Genomic DNA, 17,913 nt, shown 5'->3' with positions numbered 1-17,913 from the left:
ATTATTTAAAGCTTTTGGAAGTGCATAATGCATTTATGTTTATAAAGAAAATAATCATGATTTTGAGACACTTCATTCAATACGTATATGGGGCTTTTGAGAAGGAAAACATTTTGTAAAAATTTTCTGAGGTAACAGAACATGTTATTTCATTTTCAGTGCACAGATGGGTTAATAGTCAGGTACTGAACTATGAAGCAAAACACACAGATTTGAATTTCTATGACTCAAAGAAGCCCAGAAGAGGAGGAGAAACAAAGAAAAACGAATAAAAAAAATGTCAAGTAAGAAAAAGTAGGGAACATGTAAACAATATCGGATAGGAAAAGCCTCACGCCCAGAGGCCCTCATTCTCATGGGTAACTTCAACCACCCTGATATCTGTTCTAATGATGGCACGGCCTGGCACAAGCAATCCAGGATGTTCCTCGACTGTGTGGAAGACAATTTCCTTCTGCAAGTAATAGAGGAACCAACAAGGAGAGGTGCCATGCTTGTCCTTAAGCTCACCAACATGGAAGGGCTTATTTTAAATGTGACGCTCCAGGGTAGCCTCGGATGCAGCAATCACAAGATGGCTGAATTTGAGATCCTCAAAAACAGAGAGACCAGCAAGCTTACTGCCCTGGACTTCAAGAGAGCAGACATTGGGCTCTTCAGGAACCTGCTTAGTAAGGTTCCATGGGATATAGCCCTAGAGGGCAGGGGGCTCAAGACTCTTGGTTGATATTCAAGGATCACCTGCTACAACCTCAGGAGTGTTGCATCCCAACTAGAAGAAAGTGCAGCAGGAGGGCCAGGAGACCTCCTTGGATGGATAAGGAGCTCCTGAGGAAAATTCAAATGAAAAAAGAGTCTTATAGAAAGTGGAAGCAAGGACAGGTGGCCTGGGAAGAGTACAGGGATGTTGTTTGGGAAGCTAGGGACCAGGTTAGGAAAGCTATGGCCCAGTTAGAATTAAACTTGGCTAGCGATGTTAAGGACAACAGGAAGGGATTCTACAGGTACATAGCAAATAAAAAAAAGACTAGGGAGAACGTAAGACCCCTCAGGAAGCTCTCGGGTGAACTAGCTACACAGGATTTGGAGAAGGCTGAGGTTCTGAATGACTTCTTTCCCTCGGTCTTCACTGGCAAATCCTCTGACCGCACCACCAAAGTCTTGGAAGGCAGACACAAGGACTGTGAGAATGGAGACCTTGGGCCCACCGTAGGAGAGAAATTAGTTTGAGACCATCTTAAAAACCTGAATGTGCACAAGTCCATGGGTCCTGATGAAATCCATCCGCGGGTCGTGAAGGAGCTGGCAAATGAAGTTGCTAAGCTGCTGGCAATCAGATTGTAAAAATCTTGGCAGTCAGGTGAAGTTCCTGATGACTGGAAAAACAGAAATATAACCCCCATTTTCAAGAAGGGGAAATGAATGACCCGGGGAATTACAGACCAGTCAGTCTCACCTCTGTGCCTGGCAAAATCTTGGAGCAGATTCTCCTGGAAGGCATGCTAAGGCGCATGAGAAACAACAAGGTGGTTGGCGACAGCCAACATGTCTTCACTATAGGGAAATCCTGCCTGACCAATTTGGTGGCCTTCTATGATGGGGCCATAGAACTGATGGACAGCGGTAAAGCCGTTGATGTCATCTACCTGGATTTGTGTAAAGCGTTCGACACTGTCCCACACGACATTCTTGTCTCTAAATTGGAGAGACATCAATTTGATGAATGGACCACTTGGTGAATAAAGAACTGCCTGGATGGCTGCACACAGAGTTGTGGACAATGGCTCAATGTCCTGCTGGAAACCAGTAACGAGTGGTGTCCTTCAGGGACCGGTGTTGGGACTGGTCTTGTTTAACACCTTCGTCACTGACGTGGACAGTGGGATTGAGTGCGCCCTCAACAAGTTTGCCGATGACACCAAGCTGTGTGGTTCAGTTGATACGCTGGAGGGAAAGAATGCCATCCAGAGAGACCTTGATAAGCTTGTGAGTTGGGCTGATGCCAACCTCATGAAGTTTAACCATGAAAAGTGCAAGGTCCTGCACCTGGGTCAGAGCAATCCCAAGCACAGCTACAGGTTTCAGAGATTCAGAGCAGCCCTGCAGAGAAGGACTTGGCGGTTCTGGTCGATGAGAAAATGAACATGCACCGGCAGTGTGCACCTGCAGCCCAGAAAGCCAACCGTATCCTGGGCTGCATGAAGACCAGCATGTCTAAGGAGGTGATCCTGCCCATTTACTCTTGGAGTGTTGTGCGCAGTTCTGGTGTCCTCAACATAAAAAGGACATGGAACTGTTGGAACAAGTCCAGAGGAGTGTCACAAGGATGATCAGGGGACTAGAGCACCTCCCATATGAAGATAGGCTGAGAAAGTTATGGCTGTTCATCCTGGAGAAGAGAAGGCTGCGTGGAGCCCTCGTGGCAGCTTTCCAGTATCTGAAGGGGGCCTATAGGGATGCTGGGGAGGGACTATTCATTAGGGACTGTAGTGATAGGACACTTAAACAGGGGAAGTTTAGATTGGATATAAGGAGGAAATTCTTTCCTGTTAGAGTGGTGAGGCAGTGGAATGGGTTGCCCAGGGAGGTTGTTAATGCTCCATCCCTGGCAGTGTTCAAGGCCAGGTTGGATGAGGCCTTAAGTGATATGGTTTAGTGCGAGGTGTCACTGCCCATGGCAGGGGTGTTGGAACTTGATGATCTTAAGGTCCTTTTCAACCCTAACTTTTCTATGATTCTATGATTCTATGAAAGAGACAGTTTAGTGGAGAAAAAGCAGGAGGAAATAAAATGGCTGAAAAATACAGAGCACAAGTGTTTGTTTCCACACAATGGATCCTAGAGAGAGTTGAATTAGTCTTATTTCAATAACACACACACAAAAAGCCTTACTGTAAACAATCCAATTACATATTTTTCTTTAGAAGAAAAATATCCTTGAAGCTACTTTCAGTGATACGAATGACAAAGAATACCTGCCCATAACAATAGTATCATTGTGATAAAATACATCTAAGACTGCTTTCATTTTTCTGAAAATTTATTCACATTTTGAACGTTATCTAGAATTTACCAAAATAAAAATATTATGAAACTGAAAGCAACTGAAAAGCTCAAAGGTGGATAGGGTAGATAGATTACTTCATTTTTATGTACTGGGATCAAGATTTTTCAAATAAGACTTTTTTCCCAGACCCATATCTTTTGAAATCAATCAGAGTTGACTGTCAGAGTAAAGGAATAGAAATAGCTGTGATATCATCACATGCACCTTTGCATTGTTTACTTTCATTACTTACAGTGAACTGTAATTATATAATTGGAAGCAATGTGAAAACAAAGTCCTTTCAAATAATTTAGAAATTAAATAATACATATTCTAAATTAAACAGTCAACTCAGCTATGGTCAGATCTTAATTTTATAGCAGCAGTGAAAGTTTTGAGAGAAATTTTCATTTAAGAAGGCCACACAAAATCAGAAAAGAAGTATTAGTCTTTTCAGACTATTTTGCAAAACCCACACTGACAGTTTCTGTGCCTTGGATTCAAATATTTAAAAGCTTATTTTAGAATCTAATTTTGAGTTTGAGATTTCTGAATGCAGCCAAGTCTCATCCTCTTCTCCATGACATTTCTGCAAGAAAAAAAATCGTAGTGTTAGTTAAGCTGGCCCAATTAAAACAAAAATAGATGCAACTTTTTTCACTATAGATTTGTAAGTAATGTCCCCAGCCTATGACTGGCTGCTTTGGAAAGAGCTGATCCACAACTATCCCTCCAGTTATGAATGTTTGAGATAGATAGGAAATGGAAGACTTAATTGATCCTATTAGGTAGCTCTGGCAACTTTAAACACTACTGTAACCTTTGTTAGTGGAAAATATGCTGGGACATGTGTAAGACAAGTTTCTGCCAATTTTGGTCTACTAACCTCTTTGCCTTTAAAATTCATGGGTCTTTTCAATGGTAGAAAGCATTATTTACATCATATTACATACTTATACCCTGCTTTCTATGTGATAGACAAGATTTATTTTTGCCTTGAAAAGCAGATAAGTTGCAGGAAAGAAATTACAAAGAATGAATGACAAAAAAGTTCAAGGAAGAAACAGCCAAGGGGTTCCTGATGATGACAGAAATGAGGAGGAATATGCTGAACAGGTATCCTGTGAAAAGCTAATATTGCCTAGCAGCTAATATGAAGGTTAAAAACCCATGAAATGCTGCCGTTTTAAATTTTATTCATTAAATCAATTATTAATTACAGAGGTTGAAATAAGATAAGGGTAATATGCATCATAAAATGCATATAGCCTTCACTATTGATTAAAGTTTAGAGTCAAGATCTCAAAATAGTGAAGTGATAGAAAAATCATTATTCACATAAGTTTTGTTTAGCTTAGATAAGCATATGCTTTTTTTTTCCATTTTGATTCTAGTTTCTGCTAAAAAAACTTGATTTAAACTAGATAAATCTCTTCCTAATTACAAAACAGTCCGGAGATTAAAATGTCTATGACTTTATGCAAACATGCTCCTTATAACTACCATAGCACACTCATGTATGTACTCATGGTACTGTGGTTCACCCAGGAACATTTGCGAGATCATGCACTAGTTAATTAGCATCATGAAGTCAATTTTAGTTGTATGAATATTAAGCAGGAAGGTAAGATAAGGAGTGTCATTAATGTAGGATAATCTCACAGTCTCATAGTTTCAATCCTTCTTGAGTCTTACCTCATGATTACTAAATAGCATATTTATTTGTGCCTTATTCTCCCCTAATAGTTCTATTAAAAAAAAAAAAATAAAATAGTAAAGGTATGTCAAACTGTTGGAAAAAGATGAGATTAGCAGTTTGAAATACTGAACAGTACTGCTGAAACACGTGTTCCATGCAAGTTAATCTGTCCCCTAGCAATAATCTAGCAGCCAGTCAGAATTGTCCCTTAATCCAAATAGCTTAGTAAAACACTTTAAATCATACAAGTTCAGGTGCCTTACACTACTTAAATAAAAAATTACAAGGAAATGTAATCTTACGATTATTAAGCACTTACAGCAATGGCTACAGGGTATCACCTAGCAACAACATGGCTCACACAGTAAATCTAATAAAGTGCAGCTCATCCTTTCTGTCATCAATGATCAAATAATCAAGACAGGAAAAGCACAAGTAGTAATGACATTGAGAGAATCCAGTGATAAAATAGAGAAACATTTTAGGAGACAAAGTGTATTTAGGTAACAGGGTATGGTCTGCACAATAATTAGAATGAAGCAAAGCTGGATTTCAGCCACAGTGAGCTGAACAGAAAGAAAAGATTGAAGTGAGGGGGGAGGAAAACCAGAGGAAGAAGACAAATGATTAAACATGGCAGAGATAGGGATTTGGGAAAAGTAAATAAAATAAGACGCTGTCAAGGCATCTTTCTTGGGCAGACTTCTAAAGGAGAAGAGCAAAGAGATTAAAATTTTATCAGATAGTTTAAGAGATTACGGTAGTTGTACCTTAAAACATAAAAGCTACTTTGCAGGGCTTCATGCAATTCAGCAGGATGCTGTTGGGTCAGAATTGATATCAGCAATGCACTGAGGATAACTTTGAAGTAGAAAGGAAAAAAGTTCAGCCCAAGATTTACAATAAGTGAAAAAAATAAAAACCTTGCACCAGGGTTTGCAGCAGATAAAAAATGCATTAGAAACGTATGTAATTACAGTTAAGCACTTGTCATATTTTGGAAAGGTAGTATTTACTCAGGCTTACACTGTACAGAGACTTCTCTGCTTTTTTCCTTCTGAGTCTGTGGTGTTTAATTTTGTGTGCAGGTTCGCTAAAAACAGGGGAACCTTTCTGCCTGAGATTATTTCATATTCCACGCTAATAATATCTATAGGAGCCCAATTGATCAAATAATGGTAAAAGCACATATTAATAATCACAGAAACTGTATATGCTTCATAACTATCCAAAGCACTGAGTTTTCGCTTTGTTGTATTAAGCACAAGCCAGTCAAATGACAGACAGTAATAACTTGAATCATTGGTCCCCTGACAAAATGCTTCTGAAACTCCTGTAGCTTGTCCTAAAAGACTCTCTGCTACAGGTAGTGCTCCATGTTAGTTTCAGTGCCATTGCTTGAGCTATCTGGAGGGTCCAGCGGTCATTGGAGAGCCTTGTGGGGAATACTTCTCTCCCTGTAATCATGGAAGAAGTGGATGAAAAAAAAAAATGAAAGCGTCCCTAGGTAGGAAGGAAATGAGAAAGGACTCTTTAATCACACTTTCCTCAGCACAGTGTAATGTAATTATTTAAAAGTCAGTTTATTTTAACTAATTTATCAGTCAGAAACAGTTAATGACACTTTCAAGGCACAACAGTTTTCACATTCACCCAGGGAAATTATATTTAAGGTTGTAAGACTAAAATATATATCACACATTATACAGGGAAAAATAAATTCATGTTAGAAGTAAAATAACACCTGCTCATCATGAACTACTTTCCTCCTTAAAGTAGAGACTTAGTCTAGATCCGTTTTTTGCAATAACAGGAACTGTAGACAATTGTTTTGTGTAGGATAAAAGAGCATTCAAATATTATTTTGTACTTAGGACTTGATATATGTATTTATATATAACAGTTATATATAAATGCCCAATATCATTTGTCAGTATGAAAAGTCTCTGGTCTCCAACCTTAGAAGTGTGTAAGTTCCTTACAGGCATGGTAATATCTGCCACACATGCCGATACCTTGATTACCAAAAAATATGGGAAGAATGAGTAAAGCCTCAGTTTCAGCAGACACAAAATTAATATTTAATCCCCAAAACAGATACCAAGAATTTTTCAGAAGCTTAACTTACCATTCAGAAATTTAACATAATGTTACATAGAGCCAGAAGTTATCTTCATTAAAAATAAAAACTCATGTTGCCCTGTACAGTAGGAAACTTCTCTGCAGGAAGACATTTCACTGAAAGAATTAGGTAACTTAGAGAATTTTCCATACCAATAGTGATACCTGAGAAATCTGAATCTGAATGATTCAGTCTTCCCTATCATACTCTTAGTTGCTGTGTAGACACATTAGGAACTTCAGTCTTTCATTGCAAATATCTGTAGGCTCTTATAGCTCTACTCCTGTGCAGTCCCAGAACTGCTTTACTCTGTTTAGCTCATTATCTCACTTTCATAAAAATGCAAAAAGAAAAGTTTTTCTGCAAAGGCAGCCAGTGCATACCAGCAGGATCTGGACTCACCACAAAATGTTTCCAAAGCTACTTAAGGATGGAGGATCATAATTTGCAGAAGATAGGTTTATGAGCTACAGATGATCAAGAAGTAAGAAAATAAATTAAATTCCCTTCTCACCTGGAGTGGGGTAAAACACATATTTCTGATTTCTGTGAGAATTTTTGGTAGACTCTAGAATGGCTATGCAGAGAGAAAAAGCATACGTAACTTCTGAAGCTGGCATAGGATACTGGAATTTAGGCTTGTTTCATGGGCCAAAGTCTAGGTACAAATAAAACAAAAGGAATAGTAAATCAGGTCTCAGAATAACTGTGTCATTCTTTTTTGTGCAATATGAGACCAGGCAGAAGGTAATTAAGCTTAGAACACTGTATGCCTAGGAGAGCACATGGTCATCTTCTGTTATCTTTAGAAGAGAAGGCTTTCAGTACAAAATGGGATTTTGTTCAAATATGCAATGGTAGCAACCATGTAAGTGTTACATTAATACTATATGAATAGGGCATGTCAGACAGCTCAGACATATCAGTTTATAAAAAATATTTTTGAACATATCTTACTAATACAGCATCCATTTTTGTGATACTATATAAGGCAGTAATAGATACTTTTCTGCCTTTTCTCTCCCCTCTTCCTTTTCCTGCTAATTAGTACAGTGAAATTTGTAGTGAATATAAGAAAATTAAAGAGAGAGTTAGAAGCATGTAAAAACTTATATAAAATACAAACCTAGTTGCTGATACTAATCTGAATCAACTGTGTAGCTTCTTTTGTGTGAATGTTTGAACATCTAATAGCTATTTATAGGACCTAAAGTTAATAGGACAGATGTGTATGAAATATCTGGGTCTTGGATATTAAAGATTTTCTGAGAAAACTAGAAAGCACCATAAAACTTAAGAAGCGGATATGGAGGAAAAAGACAACTGTATAAATTATGTGTAGTTTGTATCGATGTCCACTTTGTATCAATAAAAAATGAGTCTGTGCTGCCTTTTTAGAATATCCATTAATCTGCATTTAAAATATCTTTCAATTAAGCTCTAGATTACTGTTACATTTCAATACTATACTTGATAAAACTTTAAAAATTTAAATATACACTCCAGAACAGGGAGTTCTTTCATCCTTTTCACAGAATTTCACAGAAATTCTTTCATCCTTAATAAACATGGCTAAATTTAAAACTGGAATGTATATTACATTTTATTGTAAATATTATCTGCTTAGTGCTACCAGCACTTTTCCAGCAACTAAAAGTGTATTACTTTCACCATTTGTCAGATCTTCAATGTAGTCATATAATTGCTGTGTATAATTAAACATGTAAAGCAAAAGACTGAAACTGCTAATTAGCCCTTGAAATTTTGAAGTAGCATCTGGGAATTAAGCCACACAGTTCCCTTATAGTCCAGAGCTTTTAGTTCCCTTTTAGTCCAGCTAAAATTCTTTCACTGCTTAAGAGATCAGGAGCCAGATTCTAAAGTATTCTTACCCATGGAAGGGTAATTTACACTTTCTGATTTCATATGGATCAATGTATTTTCATTTTGTATTTTTGTGTCTCAGTTTGTATGTTTTTAAGAGGCATGAAAAGCTGTTTATTGTGATTTCAGGTGCTCAGCCTTGAAGAGGTGATTCATCACAGGTCTTTACTGACAAACAGAAAAAAAAGTCACTTTAAGATAAATGCAAAGAGAAAAACAGGCAAGCAGACAAAAAAAAACAACACAAAACAAACAAACAAAAAAAAACCTCCACCCAAAGATACCAAGGTTCTGATTTTCTTAAAAATTGGTGGCTTATTAGTGTAGGAAAATATTCTTTTTGGGGGGTATTTCATTAATATGTATACTGTCAAGTGCAGTTAATAAGCTGGTTTTCTAGTTTTTTACTCTTGACACAAAAAGTAGGGAATTTCAGGGATTCTCAGTGCTCTGTGAAGACTCAGCTTGCTTTGACATTTGTTGAGCAGTCTTTTGCATTTCCACTGCAGAGAATCTAATTATAACTTGAATGTATGGCGGGAGGTGGGGGGAAGGTAATATTTTTTCTTCTCACAATTTTGCATTTGGACAGATGCAATATGCATTCAGGACCTAGCTAAAAATTGACTCCTATCATTGTATTCTAGCTTTCTTTCCCTAACAGGTCTTTGCCCATATGTATATAATATACACAGTATATGTTAACTCAGGTAATAGATATAAGCCTGAGTATATATTTTTACCTGAATTTGCCTCTTTTTTTTTTTTTTTAATAGTTGAAGTTTCAGTGATTACATTTTGCCTAGTTTGATACTGAAAAACTGTTCAGAAATGTTAAGAATAGGTTAAAATGTTTGAACGGATTCAGACTTAAACAGGGGAAGTTTATGTTACATAGAAGGAAAAAGTTCTTTACTGTGAGGGTGGTGAGGCACTGGAACAGTTTGCCCAAGGAAGTGGTAAATGCTCCATCCCCGGCGGTATTCAAGGCCAGGTTGGATGAAGCCTTGGGTGTGATGGTTTAGTGTGAGGTGTCCCTGCCCATGGCAAGGGGTTGGAACTAGATGATCTTAAGGTCCTTTCCAACCCAAACCATTCTATGATTCTAAGAATACTCAGGATGAATGCAAATTAGAATCAACACTTTGCTTTCCTGGTCAAATATTTGTGAATAAATTAGTCATATAGTTCCATACACTTTTATTCATATTTTCTTTGTCTACTTGGATATTGAGCATGTATCTTAAAATCTTGGTTAAGATTTGGGCATTTCTTATAAGAAAAAAAGAAAAGAAAGAAGAAAGAAATGAAGGAAGGAAGGAAGGAAAGAAGGAATTAACAAACGAAGGAAAGAACAAGAGAAAAGAAACAGATTTTTATTTTTTTTTGCCCATAGTCAGACTCTCTTTTTAATAAGATTTTTTATCATTTTTATTATCCTTTTTTTTGATTCTTTCCAGTTCAGCAAAATCTTTTTTGCATTATGGAGCCCAAAACAGTGTAAAGCACTCAAATATGGTCTCACCAATTCTGTACTTAGATAAAAAATTAATTATCTGCCTCCCCTTCTCCTGACCTAATTTCTCTCATTATACTGTTCATGCTCAATATGGTATTTGGCATTTTGCAGCATATCACTCTGTATTCTTCTGCAGAGTTTATGGTTTTGTCTGGGTTTGGTCTTTTCCTGTAACCATGGAAATTTCTAAATTAGACTTTCTCCATGTTGCACATCAGGGTCTTTCTCACTTCACATTTAATATGATTAAAGTTCAATTTTGTTGTATTTAGACCCTGATCATAGTAGGGTGCATTGGGGTCTTCTCATAAGTCTGTTCATAAGCTAGAGCAGACAGAAAAAAAGATAGTGTGATTGGAGGCACCAAATTCTTCTGATTCTATAGTTATGCTGGAAATGCAAATCTCTTTTCTGTTGGAGCACAGTGATGTTGTAGGTTAATTCTTTATTTCAATGTCTATACTAGGCTATGCTCTCCTCCTAAGCTTTATATATCATGACATCACATCAAGCCTTATTTTCGTGAGTTCTTGTAATTATTCTTACTTCTTCTCCTACCCTTTCATTTTCTTATTTTCCTTATAGAAACAAAAAGATTTTTTTTTTTTTTTGTTACAGAAATTCCCTTTAATCACATGGATTATGTCATACTGGTCATGAAAGCAAGAAAGAGTGACACTGTACTAAGGCAACATGAGCATCCTGCTTTCTACCTTTACCAGTTGGTCAGACATACTGGAAGCAGCAGTGTAAATGCTTTCTGTTCTCATGCTGTTACTCACACAACCTCTAGGACCTTAATTAATATACAAAGACTTTCACTGCATTGTGTAGCAGATGACAGCGTGTGTTTGCACACTTCAAGGAAAAATCAGATTTTTGGCTTATTAAAAATTGAGAACTTGACTCAATGATTTGACACATTTGTAGAGTCCAGTATGAGGAACATGATTGAAATATTCTGACATAGATCTGTCCATCATTCTGTTACTATCTTTAGTTAACATATTCTAATCACATTTGTTAGTAGTGCAAATGTGTCTAAATATGTAGACAGCTTTAAAGCCAAAGGGTGTCTCTGCCATTCTTACAGCACAGAACTTGTTGCCTAAAAAACAGTTTATTGCACCACTTCACAGTGAATCCTATGCAAACTGTGAAGCATGCCTGATGAATAGCATTGCACCAGAAATAATGGGACTTTTAACCTGTAAAAGGTTAGTAGCCACATTATTCCATAAGACCTGAAAAATTTCCAACAATGAGTACTGCAACAGGCACTTGCTAACACAGGAGTCATCAGAGCCTACAGATTTTATTATGAGTTCAGTTGATGCAGTTGCTCTTGAGCTTACAGTCATATCTCAAGTAACACAGGTCACAGAAAGGTTTGGTGATTAGCCTCGTCTCTAAGTTATCTAGGTGTTCTTGCTTTTCAGTCAACAAAAAGGGAAAGTAATTTTTTCATAGACTTTTACAGTATTGTTCATGAATTATTTCTGAGAAGCAACTCTGCCTCTAAAGATTCAAGAGGAGGTCTAGATAGACTAATTTTAACCAGATTCCCAGCTTTTAGAGAGTGAAGAGGATGTGTGATCAGTGACACCAGAAGTCACTGCAGGGAGCAGTATTAACTCTTCCTGTGATGCTGACATTTTGCTGGCTGAGAAAAGACCTCTAAAGCCGTGCAAACAATTGTACGATTTGGCCTCATTTGGGTGTTGGGTTAGCTGTTTTTACAGTGTGACTGCTACCAATTACAGAAATGAATCTGAGCAGCTGATGACCTTGGCAGAACTGCTGATGACCTCTGTTGAGTACTAATTATTCAGCAGAGAGACACCAACATGCAAGCTCATGGCTGAAGATCAGTTCATTATGCTAGTGTCAGCCTGTCTGGCCACAGCTAATAAGTGCATTACTGATGAAGCCAGAGACATTGAAACTCACCTGTATTAGTCTTCTGATCAGTGGAGTGCTCTTATTCACATCAGTTTTCTTCTGATGCAGTACTTCATTACATTGAAAGCTTAGCACCAATGAACAGTGATATTACTTCTTGCCTGCAGCAAAATATGTAGTTATGAGGTTTCTATGAGTGTATCCTCAATACAGAATGGAATATTTGCACAGATTTAGTCTGGTAGCTGATGATCCTTGACTGCTATTATTTCAAACACATTACTTTCCATTAAAATGCCACACCTGTTTATTTATTTATTACTTGGGACCACTAGAAGGAAATGCACAAATTCTGAGGATTCCTGAGGCAATTTATTTTTTTATAGATGAAAAATTCTGTCCCTTTTTGTTAGGAGGTGAGTATATGTAGAAGAATGTATCTGAATCTGAATCAGATATATCTGAAAGGAGTGGAAATAATGAAGTTAAGAGCACACACTATTTTTTTAAGCATTGTTGTTGACTGGCCTTAATAATGTTACAACTGGTTTAGGATTTTAACTCATCTTTCATAAAGTTCTCTTATAAGGATACCTGCAAGATGACAAGTACAACTTGTTCTTCAGAAGATATCTGGTAAAATGGTGAATGAATGCATACATAGATAAAATGTTGACCTTTTGAATTCTCCTATTCAGAAAAACAAACTGGAATAAACCAGAATTTAGGTTTTAACTCCTATAAATCCAAAGCTTTTGCAACTGAGAAAGAGACATAGAGCTCAGATCTCCAAAAATTATTTGGAATTTTGCAGTCACAAAAGTTAAAATGCCTCCCAGCTTCTGATTATAAAGGCACAGGTGAAATATGTAGCAATAATAATATACATATATAAATATATGCGTGAAATAAACTTTATGAGCCAGAATCATTGCTAATCGCTGTTAGTCTTTTTGCTGTAAGAAGTTACACCAATAGCAGTAAGTTTTTCAGACTCTTTGAGGGATTTCCAGTACTCCCACTTTAAACTTTCAAGTAGTTCCAGGAGGAAGATATTTAGCCCAATCTCTCTTAGGCTATGAAAGATCACAAAATCATAAAATCTAAAATTCTGAAAGACATACTGTGTCATTAGTCCAACCCTCTGCCAGCAAAGAATGGGTCTCAAAATTACATTTAAAGTCTTTTCTCCACACTTGGCTTTAGTTTGAGAATCTTTTCTAAGGATTTTTTATTATTTTACTGGTTTGATCAGGAATTTTCAGTAAGCCTTCTCTGTCCCCTTTTCATGTGACCATGCTTGGCATTGCTCCCTCAATTATTCATGGACCTGTCATTATAACATCTTCCAACTTTCATTTGGCCAAAAGGATGTATTTAGCTCTTTAAATCTTTTATTTTTTTTTTTTCACAACTCAGTACTTGAAGTTTTCCAATCAATGGCTGTACTGTAAATCTCTCCTTCTTTTTCATCAGACAAGAAATTTCTTGTCTGAGCAAAAGTAGCCATAAACTACTTGAAAATGCTTTTTACAGGTCTTTCCCTGCTTGAATCTGGTATAATAGAAATCAGGATCCTGCAGTGTGACAGAAACAAATAAAAATGTTGTGAATGATATCTGGATGATGATATGCAAAGTTTTGCAGATCATTAGTAACACTACTTTCCAAAGTAAAAAAAAAAAAAAAAAATTAATCTGAGATTTAATCAAAGATGAAATCATTATTTTCCTTTTTTTTATTATTTCAAACTCTCATTCTACTCATTGTTCTACATATCAAATTTGTTGTGATTTAATATGTTAGTACTTTACTGAAAACAGAGGAATTAAGCAGTGCCTATTAACCTTACATTCTGTAACAAATTGTTGAATTTTCTTTGATAGAAGGTTAACTTAATGATTTCTTTATTATGAACTTTTGCTATTTGCAATTTTCCTCAAGATGTTAAAGGATTTATTGAACTATTTCTTTGATCCCATACCTAGTACTTATTTAAAGGCTTGTAAAACTAATTCTGTAAATGGCCCAATCTACTCTCTGAATTCTTTACAATACTTAATAGTTCTGATTCTGATGTTAACTTATTAAGTCTGTGTATACAATTCAGTCATGTTGTTTCATGTATATAATATGTAAAAGATACATTCTTTGCCATGATAGGATGTTTTAAAATTTTTCTGTATGTTCTGTATTTACTTTGAACCACTAATGCAAAAACTGATGTATGAAATATGTCAATAAAAAACAAAGTGTCATACACAAAACTCCTGCTAGCAACAGTCCGTTTGCTTGAAGCACAGTTACAGATTATGGAACAGGTAGCATAGAAGTCCAATGTCAGACACTATTTTTTAAACTTCAATTTACTGGAAGCTAAACAAAAAGAGAGAAAAAAACTGTTAATTTTGAATTTTAGACATTAAGAAAATTCCACTCGTATTCTGAGATCCAGTCAAAGGAAATCTCTAGGTATGTTGATCACCCTCCGCTTCCCCCCAGGTTTTGCAGGTGATAGGGTTTTATAAATTACTTTATTCAATAACTATAAACAGTAAAAAATGTATAGAAATAAAATAAAAGCAATGTAATATGTATTGACTTTTAATGTAAGTTACAACAATGTTAATATCTGAGGTAGCATAAAAAACAAGAATGTTTTAGAGATGGTATACTTAAATTTAATTATAGCTTTCAAACTTGTTTTGTTTCTGAGCTTTTCTTCCTTTGTGTCAATTTGATCATGCAAGAAAAAAATAATCAGTCACAGCTATAAACATACAAATATCAGATTCTATTGCTTCACAGCAGTGTAATAAAATAAGTATCAATAAGAGACATTGATACAAGGCTTTACAAGTCAAAATGTCTATTAGGGTCCTGTATGCTCTTCTCAGTATATTATTTTAACATCTGAGACATCTGGTGCTTTATCAGATTCTATAAAATATTCCTAAAGAAACCCTCAAGAGAGAGAATGCCTTCACTGTGAAAATGCTTTATAGACTCAAGTTCCTGGCCCCTGCCTGTCAGCATCAATAATAGCACCAATTTTCAGCTGTACTGAAAAATGTAAAATGCAATTAATCCTTTCCTTCACATTAAATGAATAGTTTATACATTCATAAATTTTCTTTAAACTTTCAAGCCAGTGATGATGAGCAAATACAACAGTATCTTTAGGATTTGACTTATAGCCAAAAATGTAAAGGAATTCAAAATCAAACAGAATCAAAATCCGTCATTCCATCTGTCTCACCCAGTATTATTACCCCAGTCAGAATTTTAAATGTGAGCCATATCCAGATTTAAGAGTCATATTGTGTTAAGTTCCTGTACTTAACACAATATGAGCAGTGTAATAGGCATGAAACATCAAAGAAATAGTGTATCTGCTGAATGTTGATGCAATTTTCATTTGAAGATAAGAAGTGAAATGAATTTTAACCTGTTACTATGCAGCTTATTGATACTTTCATGTTGTTAATACTCTGAAAAAATGAATTACATTGCTATGTGCATTTGAGTACAATTATAAGGTGCTTCAGCTCCAGCGGGAATGATGAAACTTCCTAAAAATAATCATGTCATTTCCTTTTCTTCCTGCACCGTCCGTTCCTGTCAGTGTGCCATTATGTTATAAGAACTTCAGGTACTTGAGCTCAATATAAGCGAAACAAATTAATGAAATGTTACCACAGTGTGGGATTTTAACCTATTTATTATGAATCCACTGAATTATTAAGCAACTCATCTGTCTAGTATTTGGGAAAGAGCCTTTTGGTTAAAAACTTTATAGAAAGGTAGATTTAATAAACTTTGATTCATGAAAGCTTACTAAGTACATTAGTGATTGACAATTATAAATATTTTATAGAATCAAGGAGGTTGGAAAAGACCTCTAAGAGCAAGTCCAACCAATACCTCAGGACTGTCAATTAAACCATATGCCTGAGGGCCTCATCTATACAGGTTCTGAACACTTCCAGGGATGGTGATTTCACCACTTTCCTCGGAAGCCTGTTCCAATACCTGACTACCCTTTTGGTGAAGACATTTCTCCTAAAGTCCAATCTAAACCTCCCCTCGTGCAGCTTGAGGCCATTACATCTTGTCCTATCACATGTTACTTGGGAGAATAGACCAACCCACACCTCACTATAGAACAACCTCACCATCTCACTCCTTTCAGGTAGCTGTACGGAGCGATAAGGTCCCTCCTGAGCCTTCTCCAGACTAAACAACGCCAGTTCCCTCAGCCTCACAAAACATTCTTCAGACCCTTCATCAGCTTTGTTGTCTTTTTCTGGACCTGCTCCAGCATCTCAATGTCTTTCTTGTAGTGAGGGGCCCATAACTGAACACAGGATTTGACGGGTGTGGCTTCCCCAGTGCCAGGTGCAGGGGGATGATCACTGACCTGGCCCTGCTGGCTATGCTATTTATGACACAGGCCAGGGTGCCATTGGCCTTCCTGGCTACCTGGGCATGAGCTGGATCATGTTTAGCAGCCATCACTGAGCACCCCCAGGTCCTTTCTGCTGAGCAGCTTTCCAGCAATTCCCCAAGCCTATAGTGTTGCATGGGGTTTTTGTGGCCCAAGTGCAGGACCCAGCACTATGCATTGTTGAATCTTATACCATTGGCCACCTCAGCCAATATATACAGCCTGTCCAGATTTCTCTGCAGAGCCTTCCTATCCTTCAGCAGATCAACACTCCCAGGCAACTTAGTGTCATCTGCAAATTTACTGAGGGTGCACCTGATCTGGTCATCCAGGTCATCAATGATGTTAAAAAGTGAACCATCAAACAACACCACTATTGATCCACCACCAAATAGATGGGATACCACTTACCACCTCTTCGGGCTCAGCCATTCAGCCAGTTTCCTACCCAGAGAAGAGTCCACCTACCCAGGCTATGAGCAGTCAATTTCTCCAGGAGAATGCTGTGGAGACAGAAAATTCTTAAGTCCAAATAGACAATGTCCACAGCCTTCTCCTCATGAACCAGGCAGGTCACCTTATCATAGAAGGAGATCGGATTGGTTTAGCATGATCTGGCCTTCATCAACCCATGCTGTCTTGGCCTGACTTGACACGTGTTTCATGATCTCACTTAGGATCATTTGCTCCATGACCTTCCCCAGCACAGAGCTCTAAGCCTGTACTTTCCAGGGTCTTCTTTCCTGCCTTTTTGTAGAGAGGTGTCACTTTGGCCAACCTTCAATCCTCTGGGACCTGCCCACTAGACAAGGGCTGCTGATAGATGATGCAGAGTGGCTTAGCAAGCTCCTCTGCCAGCTCCTTCAGCACTCTTGGGACTTTCACTTCAGCACCCTATCCAAGACCATAAACTTGTATACATCTGAGTGCAGCAGGAGGTCACTAACCCTTTCCTCCTGAATTATGGGGACTTCAATCAGCTTCCCATTTCTGCCATCCAACACAGGGAACTGAGTACCCTGAGGATTGCTGGTGTGACTGTTAAAGACTGAGGCAAAGGCAACATTAAGTACCTCAGCCTTTTCCTCATCCTCAGTCACTAGGTATCCCCCCATATCCAGTAGAGGATGGAGGTTCTCCTTGGCCCTCCTTTTATTGTTAATATAGATATAAATGTACTTTTAATTATTTTTTTTTTTTTTTTGGCAGTGGCCAGATTTAGTTCTGTCTGTGCCTTCTCCTTTCTAACTTTCTCTCCGCATAACTTAACAACATCCTTGTATTTTTCATATGG

This window comes from Neopsephotus bourkii, unplaced genomic scaffold (genome assembly GCF_033783945.1).
Source record: "Neopsephotus bourkii isolate Nb327-2 ecotype Australia unplaced genomic scaffold, CSIRO-AGI_Nbou_v1 NB_1780, whole genome shotgun sequence".
NCBI lineage: Eukaryota > Metazoa > Chordata > Aves > Psittaciformes > Psittacidae > Neopsephotus > Neopsephotus bourkii.
Note: the sequence above shows the minus strand (reverse complement) of the source record.